The 16,879-nt window shown below is 34.8% G+C and overlaps 1 protein-coding gene across 16 annotated transcripts in view; it reads left to right on the forward strand.

The window, feature by feature from the left end:
• LOC140144513 (muscleblind-like protein 1) overlaps positions 1–16,879 on the forward strand; it is a 480,574-nt gene that overhangs the window by 349,846 nt on the left and 113,849 nt on the right. The gene's annotated exons all lie outside the window — the stretch shown is intronic.

Genomic DNA, 16,879 nt, shown 5'->3' on the forward strand with positions numbered 1-16,879 from the left:
GATCTGTAGTAATGACCTTTTGAGGTCAAAGTTTCCCACTTATTTAACCTGGGGAGACAGGAAGGGGAGACAATATGGCAGAATCCCTAAACCAGGGGTTCTAGCACAGGCTCTGAGCTGTACTCTGATGACCCAAGATATTGCACCAATTCGAGGGGCATCACGGTTTGCGAACAGGGCTAGTTCTACAGGGCTTCTCAATAATATATTTGCATGCAGGCCATGGAGGGCTATAAACAAATTTTCAAAAATCTGTGTTTGAGGGCCAAATACAGCATGTTTTGCTATGTTTACAGTACGTATTTCAAAGCTGCTCACGGGCCAACGACAATTGGTTCATGGACCAGATCTGGCTGGGGGCCACTTGTAATTACGAATCACTGCCCTAAACCTCATGGGCACAAGAGGTCACACAAATTTTGAGTGACATAAATTGACATATCTAATCATATTTACCAAGTTCATCTTGTTTTCTTTCCATGTATATTTTGAGTGACATTAAATTTGAAATATCTAATCATATTTTCATTGCCTTTTTTTCTTTCCACATATATCTTGCTGATTCTACATCTATACCATACATAGGTAAGTTATCTAGTTCAATTACACAGCCTACAGCGCTACTTATTTAATTAGAGTAAATTTACATAACTTAAGTCAACATTTATGACCGCTGCCAAATTATGGTATAATTTTTACACCAACGCAAAACGAACACCTGTGTGAGAGAAACTGAAAGTAGCTCAGGCAAATAAACTCACATATATCATGTATATCTTTGTCATGGTTTGTGCTCAGAAACATGATAAATGTGTATAAATTATACATTTCCTGCTTTCAGAGAACCTCTTAATATTCTTGAGAATCTGATTGAAAAATAAGGAGAATTTAAGTCAACAACCATTGTTGTTTCTGAGGAAACATCCTGTCCATCAATGACCCCGAAACTTTTTGGGACATTTCTAGTGCTGGGCTCCATCTGTCCTTTTTTTACTAGGCCTATGTGTTTTGTAGAAAATTGTTTATTTTAAAGTTTAAACACTGTGAATACCATTCATGTAAATGAGGATGGTAGTGTCACAAAGTAGATTGCGCATAATGATAATATGCAAATGAAGAGGGGGTGGTTTCACCAAAAAGATCATGCATATGCAAATAAGAAGGGGTGGAGTCACTACACTGTTAAAATAAAATTAAACAAGTTGTTTAAAATTTTAAACAACCACAAGTTACCAGGTGAATCGCTCAATAGTTGTTTAAAAATTAAACAACTCAAAATTGTTTAATTATTAAACAGTTTGTTGTTTAAAATGTTGACCAAGATTTAAACAACTGTTGTTTAGTGGTATAATTAAACAACTTAGTTGTGTAAGTTTCAGATTAAACAACAGTGTTTAAATTGTAAACGGTTGTTTAAAGAAGGTTGTTTAAAAATATGTTTTTATTCACTGAATGTTGTTTACGTTTTATCAAACATTTTACTTGTATGTGTACACGCTTTTACATTGAAATCGTTCGCTATTCTATGTATACATGCTGCTGCTAAAACTGAATGTGATTTTGTGATCTGTGTGGTAAAAAACTGAGCATAATATTGCTGATGTTAACTATAAGCTTACCTGTACAAGCATACTGTATCTTACAACACAGTAAGCTTACAGGCATATTATCAATTTTTTAACCACATGTGGATCACAAAATTGCTTCCAGTTTGTGCACAGCAAACATTTACATAAATAGAGAGCGATACAGGCCTAAAACTTGTACACTTGCTGTATAAAGTTCAATAAAATTCCTTCGCTTCTCTCCACACATGCATGCTTGTCAAAACGGCCATCTTGGATTATGCAAATAATATTAAACAACTCGATGTTTAAAATGCCGATTTGGCGGTAAATTAGCATTTTTAAACAACTCTGTTTAAATTGATTATTTTGCCTTTTCATTTGTTGTTGTTTAAAACAATCAAGCTCCAATTTTTTGATTTTGAACAACTCTGTTTACTTTTCTGAACAACATTCTTTTAAACAGCAAAATTTTAAACAGTGTTCTAACGGTGTAAGTAGATCATCACTCTTAATAATAATATATGTAAATTAGGAGGGGTGGTGTTACCAAACAGATCACACATATTAAGAATATGCAAATGAGGAGGGTGATGTCACTAAGTAGATAATGCATAATGAGAATATGCAAATAAGGAGGGGTTAAGTGTCACCAAACAGATTGCACATAAGAAGGATGTGCAATTGAGGAGGGGTGGTGTCACCAAATAGATCACACATAATAAGAAACTAGAGCTAAATTGCGCATACACATATACGCGACCTTAGCAATAGCTAATTAACTAGGCCCATGGCTAATTAGCCCAGCTAGCTATCTAGCATGCATGGATGTATTAAGGCATAAACAGCCAGCAGTAGTATAATATGCTGATTTTACTGAGAGGTCTTTTTTGAAATGCACTGTAATTTGAAATTGACCATAGGGACAATGGGAGCAAGGTTAATTTGTTAGCTCACCTATAGCATATGTGAGTTCAAAAGGTCCAGCAGTTTGGTGTAATTCATTGAATATACATGTATAACTACAACAGAAGTTTATAGTATCATATAGCCAAGTAAAATAAAAACCATGTTTCAAGTCCAGGTCTTTGTAAAAAAGGAGGAAGAGGTGGCTTTTTATTTTATATTTTCATGGCAAAATTGGTGTGAATACCCATAATTTGAGCTGGCCTCTTTTTATTTTTGTTCTGAGGATATAGGCCGGCTCCTCTAATTTTCATAAAACCTTCCAAAGTGTTTCTTGTATATTAGCAAGGCTATAGAAATATTTCTGCTTCCTAGATATATTTTTTTTTTTAATTTATTACTGAATAGATATATAATTGAAGAAACCTCAAAAAGGAAGCGGAGGGTACATGAAACATGTTTATTTTTTTTATTTGGCCTTATAATTATTAATTATATTACATAATTATTTTCCAGTTGTGAAATCATTTTGTTAACCAAAATTATTCAATATTCATGTAAATATTTCTGTGTGCACTTTGGTCATGCGCTATTAGAGTGCGACTTCCTAAGGTATTTTTCTACATACCGGAAGTAATATCTGCATGACCTTTGACCCCAATGACCTTTGACCCCAATGGATGAATACAATGTGTAATGTTATCATGCTATATTATAATTTGTGGAATGACTTGGCATTTTTAGTAACAGAACAGAAAATCACATCAGCCATAATGATCTTCGTATGACCTTTGACCTCAAGGCTAATGCATGTGTCAAGTGACATCATCTTGCTGTGTAATTCGTGTAAGAAGTAGCAGTTTTAGTAAAAATAACAGGAAATAACTTTTTCAGCCATAATGACCTTTCCATAACCTTTGACCTTGAGTTGGTCACGTGACATTTGTGCCACCAGCTATTGGTCCTGATGACCAAGTAACATTGTTGTACCATATATATTTGCGACAGCAGCAACATTTTAGGGTATTTGGTCATATACCGAGTATCCCTTAATGACCTTTTGACCCCAATTCTGGACAATAACTTTTAGACAGTGGGTATAGCTGATGCATGTACCCAAGTGCCATCATCGTGCTGTATAATTTGTGGAAGAAGTAGCATTTTAGTGAAATCACGCTTTTGGCCATTGACCGGAAGTGGATGACCTTGACCTGAAGTTGACCATGTTTCATTTGTCCCCCACCTAATGGTCCTAATGACCAACTATGGTCAACATGGCTCAAAGCATATGGCTACGGTGGCTCATTATAAGATTGACAGAAAGAAAGAAAGAAAGAAAGAAAGAAACAAAGAAAGAACTTGACAGAAACAGACCTTAGCAATTTTGCAAATTGCTAAGGAATAAGAATATGCATAGGGGGTAGCATCACTTAGCAGAATGGGCTATTTCCAGTTGAAATCCACATTTCCGCTGCGGAAGACTTTGGAAATATCTTTCACAGGGGGAGTTAGTTTTAAAAATGTAATTGGTCAGACTTAAATCATTTTGAAACCCACACTCCCCCTGTATTATGTTTTTTACCTAGATATCTTCCACAACTGGAGTGAGTATTTCCTGATGAGACGAATTCGTCTCAGGTATTTCAAATGGAAGTTGCCCAATTTTCTAATCTATTTGAAACTTATACTCCCTTTGTGGAATATTTTAACTGAATCTTCCACAGGGGTAGTGTGGATTTTAAATGGAATAGCGCAAAGTTCATAGTTGGGTATGGGTCACTAAATGAGTGCATCATGTCTTTTTTGTCTTCAAAATAAATCCAATGTACTATATGTTATTCAAACCCCGAGATTCAAACATTCTAGATTTTGAAAACTAGACCGCACTGTTACCCTTGAAGCATAATGCATTATTGAAATCTGACACCGGAAGAAAGAATTCTTCCAAAACGTGATGTCACTTAGAACCTGAAAATATGTTGCTGATTCAGCTTATTCAGGTTAAACTTGAAAAGTGCTAAAAAACTTCTGAAGCGTAATTTTCCTTTTCACTTCTATATCTAACGGAATTTGACAAATGAAACAAATAAATTGAAATGTAATAATTTCAAAAATTCCAGTTTTGATTAACATATTTGAGGTCTGCACCCAGAATGCATTGAAATGAGTACAAACATGCCTAGTATTGGTTCAGTGGTTCTTGAGAGACCACGTTGTACTTTTGGAATGACGATCAGAACGTGCAGGATTTTGCTTTTGCGAACAGTTCTATTGTCTGCAAAGCCTCAAAATAGATAACAATGGGTGTTGTCTTGTTTTGGTTGAGTTGCGTTGTAAGCTTATCTGCCACGATGGGTGATTCTGTTGAATTTGCTCTATTGTTATTATTCAAGGCCCCGTCCATCTTTTTTGTTAAAATTGTTTTATTTTGTGATCAACAAGGGGTGAAATTAATGTTTTGAAGTTGCACGTGCCAAATTTTTTGCACCAACTGCAAGAAATATTAGATCAAGCAAGGATAGAAGTTTATTGTTGTTATGGTTTCCATCCAAGTTGTACTGGTTAAGTAACATTGTAAAAGTTACATAATTGTCAAAAATTGGAAATAGTGACATGCGTCTCAAGGATGAGATGAGATGATGAAGTTATATAAATAGTGTTTATTATTAGTATGGTCTGTCGTCTTCCGGAAATGTACAACAACTCAAGTACAGGAGACTACATACAATCACTTGAAGAATATTGAACTTGGATTGGAACATGTAAGATTTCTTGTAGGAGTGCGAAAAGACTTGCCAAAAAAAGCTGCTGGATAATATTTTTGAAATTGCAAATTTATGACAAGGAAATACTCCAGAAATGGCTGTCAATATTTGTCTCAAATCATAGTTTTAGCTTGTGCACCTTACTAAGCAAACCGTAGATTGTGAAGCATTCTAAAACCCAGTATTCAAAGACTTCACATCTTGAGTTAGCAATAAAAGCAGTAACACAGCACACAAGGCAGCTACCGTTTTAGACACAGTGATTTGTGCCGAGAAAAAAATATGACAGTTATAAGCTAGAAACACCTGGCGCGCATAGATTTAATGCTGAATTATTCACGATATGTCTTCTCCATTTAGCGGGTCCTTCTGGTACGTACATAAGTGATGCGATCAAGTTAAATGAGTCACTTGAAAGATTTGTCAAGTCCCGTTTTATCGTATGATTTACTTGCGTAATTAACAGGCTACAATGCGCTGACATCGTATCGAAATTGGAGTAACAATTTTGACAATAATGGCAAGATTTGTGTCACGCAAAACAATACAAAATGAAGGATATTAAACTTTCTTTTGGTTGTATCTTAAAATAAATTGCACCGACATAAGCCTCATTTTGTGAAATCACATTTTTCATTCATGTATATTTAATGTATTGGAACTGGGATTATTTTTAATTAAAACAAGATTTCTCTCCGCATTATCATTTTCATATATTTTCATATTTTATCATGTCGAGAATAAAACAGTTTTAGCATCAGCCATTAAAGTTATTATGTTTTCATATAATCTGCAGAGATGAATTTTTAAAATAATTTTTTGTGAAACTGTACTAGAACAAAATTAAAAGGAATATATATTTGCATTAGTTTGTTGGTAAGGATGTCGGTGCATGATTTGATGATGGCGTAATGAAAAAATAATGCAGGAACAGTGGGAGAAATGAGTGTATGAAGAAAACGCTTGATATAGGTTTGGAGTGGAATAACAGAGTGAAGACTTAATGCTCTGCGTGCTAGCCATGCGCTTCAACAGAAAAAGTTGGAAGTTTTGAAATATTTTCTCAAAATATCAAGAGCTATCTTAATAACTACTGAACCAATACTAGGCTTGTTTGTACTCATTTAAATGCATTTTTCATGCTGATTCCAAATATGGTCATGAAAATTTACATTTCTGAAATTTTTGAATTTGTAAAATTTTTTTGAAACATGTCGTCTGCAGTCGACACCCGCGTGAAAAGAGTTAAATAATGAGTGGGTGTGAGATGGGATAGTTAGCTTTTAGAAAGCTATTCTCTGCTTGAGTATCATTTTAAAGATCGAACACAAATATGATTTGTAAGAAGAAAATTGCTATTACAATTTTATTTTCCTAATATTTCAAGTTGAGATGAAACTAAATCCGTTTTCCGCAATATGATTGAAATACGGATAAATTGGTCAAATATTCTTGAATATGAATGGTAAGTCTATATACCCTAAGTTAACCAGCAAAAGCAGCTTGCATCTGCTGCAGACATGCTGTATAATACCATGACTAGCATACTGATTCGCTATGCGTGACATTAACCTCATTTCTAGTAAGCTTAGTTCAATGAGCTCTACTCTATAATTGGTTTAAAAGTTGACCTTATGTTGTGGAATATGAGTTTTTTGTACCCATTACTTTTAGAGGTCAATTTATATATGTACAAGTGTATTAATAATAATAATAATAATGGAGGGTTCTTAGTAGGCGCGCAATCTTCAAAAGAACTCAAGGCGCACAAACAATAAAGACAAACAAGTTACATATGTGAACTGAAAAGCACGAAGAAAAAGATGAGTTTTAAGTTGCTTTTTGAACTGCGTAGTTTAATGTAGAAGATGGAGGCTGTTTGGAAGCGAGTTCCAAACAGCCGGGCAGCGAAATGAAAGGAGCGTTCACCAGCCGATTTTAGATTTACACGGGAGATTTCAATAATCTTTCAGTAGAAGATCAAGTGATCGAGCTGGTTTGTACGTATGCAGAGCGTAGCAGACAGATAAGTTGGTAAAGTATCTTCAAAGTGCCGAAAAGCAAGAACAGCTAACTTATACTGAATCTGAAATTCTAATGGCAGCCAGTGAAGCTCATATATGACGGGGGTAATATGCTCATACTTCCTTTTCTTCATGATTAAACGGGCCGCACAATTTTGTATTCTTTGAAGTCTGTTAAGTTGGTCAGTGGTGATACCAGTCAAGGACGAGTTACAGAAGTCAAGACAGGGTATTGGGGTTGAAGAACTGTGTATTGGGAGATGATAGTGTTTGTGATCCTTGTGATTCTGTGGTCTTTGTTCAATTTCAATGGTAGCTGTAATAGTCCTTTGCATATTGACAGAATTTAAGAAACTTGTATGCTTTTACGCTGTGACAAATGCGTATGGAATGATATCTAACACATTGTATGATGTTTGGCTCGCGAATCATTTGAGTAAGGTGATTTTGTTGATCCAAGCAGTAGGCCTATCCAAAGAACCGCTACCCCCAGATTTGACCTCTTAACCCAATTACACTGTTATTACTTAATATTGAGTAAAATGGGAAAGCTCAGCATATATTGAGTCACTTTGTACTCAGATTGAGTCACTTAGTTCTCAAATTACTTAGTACTCAATGTTTATTAAAGTTGAGTAATGATTTAGTCAGTGTTGAGTACCAAGTGACTCATCCGCTGAGCTTAACCCTTGTTATTCAATTTTTATTTGGAGCGTAGATAAACTACCTTTCCTACATCATTTCTGATTGGTTAATATTCAATATATTCATCCGAGTGACCAATCAAAATGCAGCTTCTAGCTCAATCCTCCTCAGGTTCGAATCTGTTACTGAATCGTCTGCAAAACAAAAGGGTTACACACAACCAATCTGTTGTGACAAAGAAGATAGCTTACACTACCCAGAATCCTTTGCAACATGATGTATCACCTCATTATACATCAATTCTATTACTTTGTGTAGGTTCCCTTTGAATTCATTTTGAGAATAAACTTGCTAAACATGGGTTGAATAAGTCAAGAAAAAACCCATATTTTGCAAGATCTGGATGTGCTCTGTTCATTCAGGAACTTTTTGTCACTAGCGACCCATGCACTAGCTAACAAATCAGTACAAAAAATTGAAATGGAAGAAATGCATTGTGGGAAGTGTAAGATATCCTCTCTGCTGTTGTGTTGGTCTGCCCAGTGCTTGATTCTTAGTTTATGGCACCTACATTTTGTTAAAATAAGAATACCATATATTATGTATTATTGTCTGCATTTTATTCAGTCTCAAATGTGTGAATTTTCATGAACTTACTCACTGTAACAGTCACTATGCAAACCAGGTCTCAAGTTAGTCCAAATACTCAGGGTGTTTGCTTCAAAGTACAAAGCATGATGGTAAGCTTTGAAAAAATATTTGGCAAAAGTATAGAATATTCCCAGAATAGCTGCTATATGTTATTCACAGAATCTGACACACTGATGCAGATTGCTATTTTTGTTTTTGTTTTTTAAAGAGGAAGCCTGATTCAGAATAGTTCTTTGCGGTGAACCAAACCTGCCGTTTGGTTATCAAATTAATCAGTGACAAGGTTATCTCTGGATTTGACAAGTCAAGTGCTAATTGATGTTTTAATATTATTGCATCAATTAACATCTGGCAAATTCAGAGATAACTTTGTTACTGATTAATTTGATAACCAGGCAGGCTTGGTTCACCCAAAAGAACTGCTCTGGCAGGGCTTCCAAGGCGAAAGGCTACCTGCAAATATGAAAACTGCTAGCAATTGTTATGTGTCCATCTTGCAAAATTTAAAAAACATTCAGGACCACAAAACTTGCAAAGAAAATTACCATCTCGCTGCTGTAAAAGTGGAAATTTGTGTGTGATTATTTTTTTGCGCTTCGCCAATTTTGAACGGTTTTCATTGTTTTTAAATTTTGCGATTCTTTGTTTCCTTACATTGAATATATTCCTCTTGTTATTTTCGCGGTTAAGCAGCTAGCAGCTTGGAACGCAAAAAGCGTGAAAATAAATGTGGTGCGAAAATTTCCAATTTTACAGTACTCATTTCCTCCATTCTTACCTGATCTGTCTACCTCGATTATTTCCAAGGTATAGTAGGGCCTCTCTAGTCAGGAGCTAACACAAAATAGCGTCTATAGACACAACATAAACCCAGGCTGGGACGTGATGGGCATATATGGCCCTTAACACTGCGTTGACTATCCTATCAATGTAGCTGCACAGTCCTGTTTTGTAAAATCGTTTCATTTTTATGCGCGGAAGTAACAAGTATGGGACAATTTTTTTCACAAGTTTTTGTTGTCTGTGATAGAATCATGTGGAACTCTCTCACACCTGATGGTGATCCAGATCCAACTTGTAGACAATTCAGATCCGGATTATTTTGATCCGGAATTGTATTCAGACTTTCAATTTGATTTAAAGTGGATCAAATTTTAGTACTTGGTACTTGGCATTCCAGATCAATGAGAATCTGACAACAAAACCAGATGTGGATCGAAATAGAACATGAACTGATCCAGATCCAGATTAGCTTTTATAGAGTATTCAAATTTGATCTAAATGGATCCTAATTGGAGTACTTCAAATTGACATCTCTGATCAATGTGAATCTTAAAGTATGATTTGGATCCAGCATTATGAGCTTTCAGATCCAGATTATTTTGTTCCATTAACTTAATTTCAATTTGATCTAAAATGGATCAAAATTTGGAGTACTTGGTATTCAAGATCAATGTGAATCTAAATGGCATTAATTCATAATTAATCTGCATTAACATTTTCATTCAAGCTTTTAAGAATGTATGGCCATCATTTATGCTTTGAAGCTGAGGAATATTTAAAGAAAAAGTATAAAGAACTGCCAGATCTAGGGCTATATATGAATAGATTTGATAATTTACACTTTTTAGCCAAACGGACTGTGCAGCAAGAGGCAGCCATCTTGATTTGTCCCAACCTTGTTGCATCGTCATGGCGATGAATTTGTCTCGTGAAATTGAAAAGTTCAAGTCAATCTAACGACACTTATGTTTTGACTAGTACAGACTTATATGTAAATTTATACTTCAGGTGTGCTGTATACGGCAGGCCGCGCGGGCAGGTTTTCTTTTACTAAGTGTCAGTTGGTAACGGGCGATTTTAACTCTCTTAAGGCTAGCGTAACAGCAGACAGGCATTCCTTCCCATCATGCATCATTTTTTTCTTTATAAATATCTAATTTTTTGCCAAATTAATTATTTTGACCATGAGGTTTGAGATATATCTGTCAACATTATAAAACTAATCCTGATAATGTTCTGTGAACACTGACTACCCTATTGGCCTATTCCAGTTGAAATTCATACACCCCTTATGGAAGACATGACCTTAATCTTACACGCAGGGAGCGTGTGTTACGTACAAATGGGGTTACCTGAATGGGCGACTGCATATGACTCTGAAGACTTTGTGCAATGCATCATGGGAAGTGGGCTATCATGGCATACTTCATATTGACTCAAATATATTAAATATTAAAATTTTAAAAAAATTACGGACTAAAAATTATCAACAAGGAAGTGAAGAGCTTGTAAATCTATGAAGGAAAATGAAACCGCAACATAATGTGATAAACAACTGGCTAAAGTCAACTCTTGTGATGAAGTACACTGTTGTGAGGCTTTATAATTTTGCATATATTTACTTCCCTAATTCTAGAGCTTTCATATTGGTGCTTACAATAGAATGCAAGTTTCAGATCAAGATTAATTAGGACTAATTTTACAGATTTCACTAATTTTATGGATTGACTTCCCACTTTAGTTTCAGATATCGAGATTAATTAGGACTGAATTCCCACTTTATAGAAAGCTATTATAGAAATTTTAATATTAATATTAGTCAAATAAATTGTGTTACTCTTAAAGCTACAGAACCAGGGTCAGTCGGTCATTTTTTAAAATTATTTTGCCATGTCAGACAATTATTATAAAATGCAAGGTCCCCACAAAATACAACAGTAAACAGCAATTTACAGTTTATCATGCTTGTTTTTAGAATATATCAGACTTGTGGTATACAAATTGCAAACAGGAAAACCATTTTGCACATTTTTTACCAAAAATATGATACCAAAAATATGAACTGCAACTCTTATATTTTCAGATTTTTTTGAAACAGTCGGAAGATTGCAAATACACATTCTTTTTTCATTCTTTTGGCCTTAGTTTCAGAATGTTTGTAAAAACAAATTTACAGAGGCATGGAGCAAATAGATTTACTGGAAAATATTATACGCTACTTTCAGAAAACAAAATTACAAAATGGCTGTCTACCAACACAAGGGATTTATAATATAGTTCACCTATTTCCCACATTATTCCAAAACCATTATGTTGCAAGCACTTTTAGTTTGAGACAATTAACCCCAGAGGGAGCAGAGTAGGCCTAGCTTTATACAGTTCAGGTGCAACCAACTTTAGAAATAATAAAAAGAATATAAAACCTTCGGTTCATGCCTGGGAGCAGTGAATAAACACGTAAACGAGCGTTCTTCAAAGACCATTGGTGATTCAGGCTTTGAAGCTGTTTTGTTTTGTGACATTGGATTCTATGCCTATTCTTAGTCTGCGTAAACTTGAAACCAGAGCAAACACGCTGAATAGTGTTCACTTTTGAGCTGCTAAGAATGGCTCTTTCAAAGTGAATAACACCATATTGTGTACTTGTCTAGGTGCGAGGTCACGGTCTGTGACATGTGCAGTGTAAGGTAAGAGTCGCTACAATAAAAACTGCTCGTTTTGACACCTTGAAAAGAAAAATAAGTTTGAATTTCAGAGTTATTTTTCATGTTCTAGTTTTAAAACCGGCACAAAATTAAAAACAAATATTTCTTAACGTACAGGGAATTTTGTGATCTGAACGAACAATGTTTTCCCTTAGCACTTGTGAAAAGGATCGCTATGCTTATGCAACATGTTGGAAACACACAAAATGTTGATCGATGGTGAGGTGCAAATAGTGGGAACTTGGAAATTTTGACATTTTAGTAACTTGTTTTTCTTTGATTGGCTTTCACTCTTGTGGGTAGAAATCTTGTGGCTGTTTCTTTACTTGGCTATTCCAGTTGAAGTTAATATACCCCCTGTGGAAGATATGATCTCAATCTTCCACACAGGGAGTGTGAATTTCAAATGGGGCCGCCTCTAAGGGCTACCTGAATGGGTAACTCCATTTGAAATCTACACCCCCTGTGTAAGAGATTATGGTCACGTCTTCCATAGGGGTGTATGGATTTCAACAAGAATAGCCCAAGTTTTATCACAAATTTTCAATGGGAAAATGGGGACAGCTTGTCATTAACATAATGGACAAATTTTAAGTTGCCTTGCTTTTTCACAGACAAAAGAAAAACATGTTTGGTTAGTATTGGGTGTCATGAATGGAGAATTGCAGCCACTGCTAAGCTTTTTATAAAGCCAGATTTCACAATGATAGATCTTGTATTATTTCCCTGATAAATATTCATATAGCACTTTGTTGTTTCTATTGTTTTTAAAACATAATTGGGCTCAAACAAGCTTAAGTAACCACAGTTATGAATCAATGCATAATTGCAATTTTTATTTACATTAAGAGCTTGCTACTCGTAATAATTATTTGAAAAACTGTTGCTATGATACTAGACTAAGGTATTTGTTCAAATCTCATAAATATGATTATCATCAAGAACTTTCTGTATTTCACTTAAAATATGATAACAATTATTATAACTGGAAATATTATTGTTATGGTATATTATACTAAACTAAAATTTAATAAAGATATATTCTTCAAATCTCACAATTTTCATTAATATCAGGAGCTTATTTTTTTACACTTCAAATGTTATAATGATTATTATTATTTTTAAATACAGTTTTTACGTTTTTTTTCATCAAGATATATTTTTTCAAATTATATGATTTGTTTAACATCAAGTCCTTCCTTTTTTTTCAGTTCAAATGTAATAATAAATATTTTAAAAGCAGTTAGACTAAAGTAACATTTCATCAGGATATATCGACTGCTCAGTGCCAGAAGTGGGTAAGTACAATAGCTGCCATGTGAACATTTATCAATTTACACACAGTATATTGTACTCATCTACACATGGCAGCTGCAAATGGCAGCTATTGTACTTACCCACTTCTGGCACTGAGCAGTCAATATTGTAATATAAAATGGTTGCTATAGCTTAAATTTTGGAGTATTAGACAAAGTAAAACTTTATCGAGATGAATTTTTCAATTCCATTCATCCACTCTGCAGCTTACACACAATAACCTAACTTGGTAAAGTGCTGAATAATTTGTGTCTTTGTTATTTGCACATTTATGAATATTAATGACCTTATTTGCATTCTTTGTATGGACAAACCTTTGTTATTTACAAACCTTTGTTGTAAGACCGCCTTAATTACGAACCGCATAATTTTAGTTCAAATCCATAAATTTAGAGAGGAAAATTCTGGAAAGTACACTTTTTCTGCTGATAACAAGTTTGAAAGGTGTGTTTGCTTTTTCAAATTGCCTCTTCATTAAACAGTCGGATGAATTTATTATTTGTTTACTTCTATTTGCTGTCAAACCATTCATACAAACAATGCATAATTGATATGTTAACCCCATGAGAATTACCTGCCAATTGGCCAAAAAGAAGTTTTCATTATCAATTGGACCAATCAGCAACATTGTTAGAATAATTTCACCACGCAAAAAAATTGGGGTGAACTATTTGCAAAGCTCCATTCTGATTGGTGATTGAAGTGAAGATATCATGTATTTGACCAATCAGAGGCAATGTTAGATCCGCAGGTAGTGCTCAGGGGGTTAATAAGCTTTCATAAAACTTGTAGGTAAATAAATGTTTACTATCAAACAAAATTTAATTGCATCTATACAATCTACAAATACCATACCTGAAGATATCAGAAACCCACTTTTTTTGCCAAATCATATTTGCCAGGGATTTGGTTTGAACCAACATTTCCTGTAAACAATTGTATCATTAATATATAATGCTTTTAGAACGTGACAAGTGACTTGCATACTTTAAACTTTTAATAAAGTTGGTCAAAACTTTTACAATCATGTTGAGCATCCACTTGAACAAAACAAAATATTTTTGTTTCCTATAAAGCATTCATTTACTCAATATCTTGCTTCTGTATTCCTTTTTTGTAGCAGCACCATACCATGGGTCAGTATGAAAAAGGAATATTTCAAATATTCATCTATCAAGTCCGGTTTTGATAACCATGTTAAAGACTCATTTATGTCGACACAATTACGTGAGAATCGTGAACATGATCAACTAAGCTGTTATCATGACCTATTGACGATGTTCTGTTACATCCTAGGTGGTATTACCGGGGTAGTCACACTCACGCTGTGAGAACACATGAATAGCAGGCGTATAAAAATACATTAGAAGTAAATACTTTGCTAAATTAAGTTGTTGAGCTGTGAAATGTGATCGGGAGGCTGCGTTAAAACATCCATGAGTTTATTAATTGTGGTATGATGATATAATTATTAGTAATTAGTGTTGGTCTGGATTATGCTTCATGTAGTGTGTAATGTTCTCTTTAGTTCAGTTGCAGGGAATTACTGGCACACTTATTTGTCAACCTTCCTTCCCTGTCAGTAGTTGTATTTATTAAAGATTATTAGTTTTAGTTGGATTAAGTGATTAGTTAATAATATTATAAAATTATAGAATTTGATGGTTATGCTTGATGACATTAATTGGCATTGGGCATAATGTGATATACAAAATGTATGATGGTTTCTAACATGGGGCTTAATTCCAGTTGAAATCCATAATGGAAGACATAGCCTCGCCCTGATATTCCCTATTGAAGTTGTTTTCCAGTATTTTAACCCTATCATGTTACTCCGAAACAGGAAGAAATGTTTCAGTTTTTCAACGCATATTTTATTACAATAAAAACTGGCATAATATAAAAGCTGGTTTTTGATGCACTGCCAAACAAAATGGGCTATGCCAGTCAAAATACATACACCCCTATGGACGACATCGTCTTCAATGCGAGGAGTATGAATTTCAAATGGGGCTACCTAAATTTGACTCCATTTGAAATCTACACTCCCTGTGTGGGAGATTAAGGTTATGTCTTTCATTGTGGGTGTATGGATTTCAAATAGGAATAGCAATGAAAGAAGAAGTGATACTAGGAACATTTACCGAGCCAAATGACCTCACTTCCAATGGCAAAGTCCAGTAACTTCCATCTTACAATTATAACTTAAATGTTGACCTCAAGTTGGGGGCTATGAGTTTTTGTACCCAAAGTATTCAAAGGTCAAGCTATGAGTGTATAAGCTTATCAGGGTTAAAGAACTGTGTCATGATAGATGAGGCGATGAGCTTAATTGAGATACGTGTTCAAATTGGAAGAGGAATACAAACCTTATTCAGACATTTGTATATATTTAATGGACCACAATAATGATAAAGCATCCAAAGTTCACATAATTGATCTTTTTTCCATGAAGAGCAAATTTGCAAGTTGAACCTTTACACTTTTTTTTCGCGAAGTTGTTGGTACACTCTTCATCCAAACTAGACTGCAAGATTTGGGACGATTTTGTAATTTTTTCCACAAAATATGCCATTCAATCAGTGAGGCCAATAGCTTTAAGATCTGCCATCAGATTAGTTAATCTATGTCCCTAGCATTTAGGGTTAACACTTGGGGTTAGGATTATGGTTAGGTATAACCATACAGGTACATACCTAATTAGCACCTGGGCACTTGGATATTTGATGGCCTTTAGCTGGCGCTTAGACAGTAGTAACTCAGTAGGGACACTTATTAGGGAAAGGGCGCTAATTAAGTTAAATACAGTATTTGTTTTCAAAATTCCAGTTGTTGAAGACCTAAAATTTATGTATTTATGTTGATAGTGGGGGATATGTTGGTAGTGGGGGTTCTTTGAGAAACTAGAACTTTAACATACCAGAATGTTTTTAGGTACTAGAATGTTAAAACCATTCTCGTTCAAAGAATGAGTTCATTTACAGGTGAAGACTTATAATTGGACTTATTTACACTTTTTAGAGAACTTTTGATACAGTGATGATGGTTGAAATTAATTTTTTTCTCAAATACATGCTTTATAGCGATGAAGTACTCGTTCGTAGCTTTTAGTGGTCTTAGTGCTGGTTCATAAAGCATCAACCATGGTAGAGAATTTTGTTGACTCGGTCAACAGACAGTGAAATTAACATTCCAAATTTGCATGAGTGAGAATGTTCTAATTCGATATGATTAATGTGCAGTCGGTGGAGCGGGTGGGCAGTCGATAGTTATTCGAGGCCATTCACACCGCGGTGCAAAGAAAAATAGGTTAATGTTCATCACACTGAAAACCCTTCCAGGCACGTAGCGATATTTCATTCATAGACGTAGCAACGACACTGAGCCATCATGCTCGACTAATTCTGCCTAGCCTACCGTGCGGTACATGCTTTACTAGATGACTTTGCAAACTATCAGTCGACGACAGGCTCTTTAGTCCGTTTCTATCTACTGCCACATTAAATCAGTCGGCAGAG

The sequence above is a fragment of the Amphiura filiformis genome, unplaced genomic scaffold, assembly GCF_039555335.1.
Source record: "Amphiura filiformis unplaced genomic scaffold, Afil_fr2py scaffold_60, whole genome shotgun sequence".
Lineage (NCBI taxonomy): Eukaryota > Metazoa > Echinodermata > Ophiuroidea > Amphilepidida > Amphiuridae > Amphiura > Amphiura filiformis.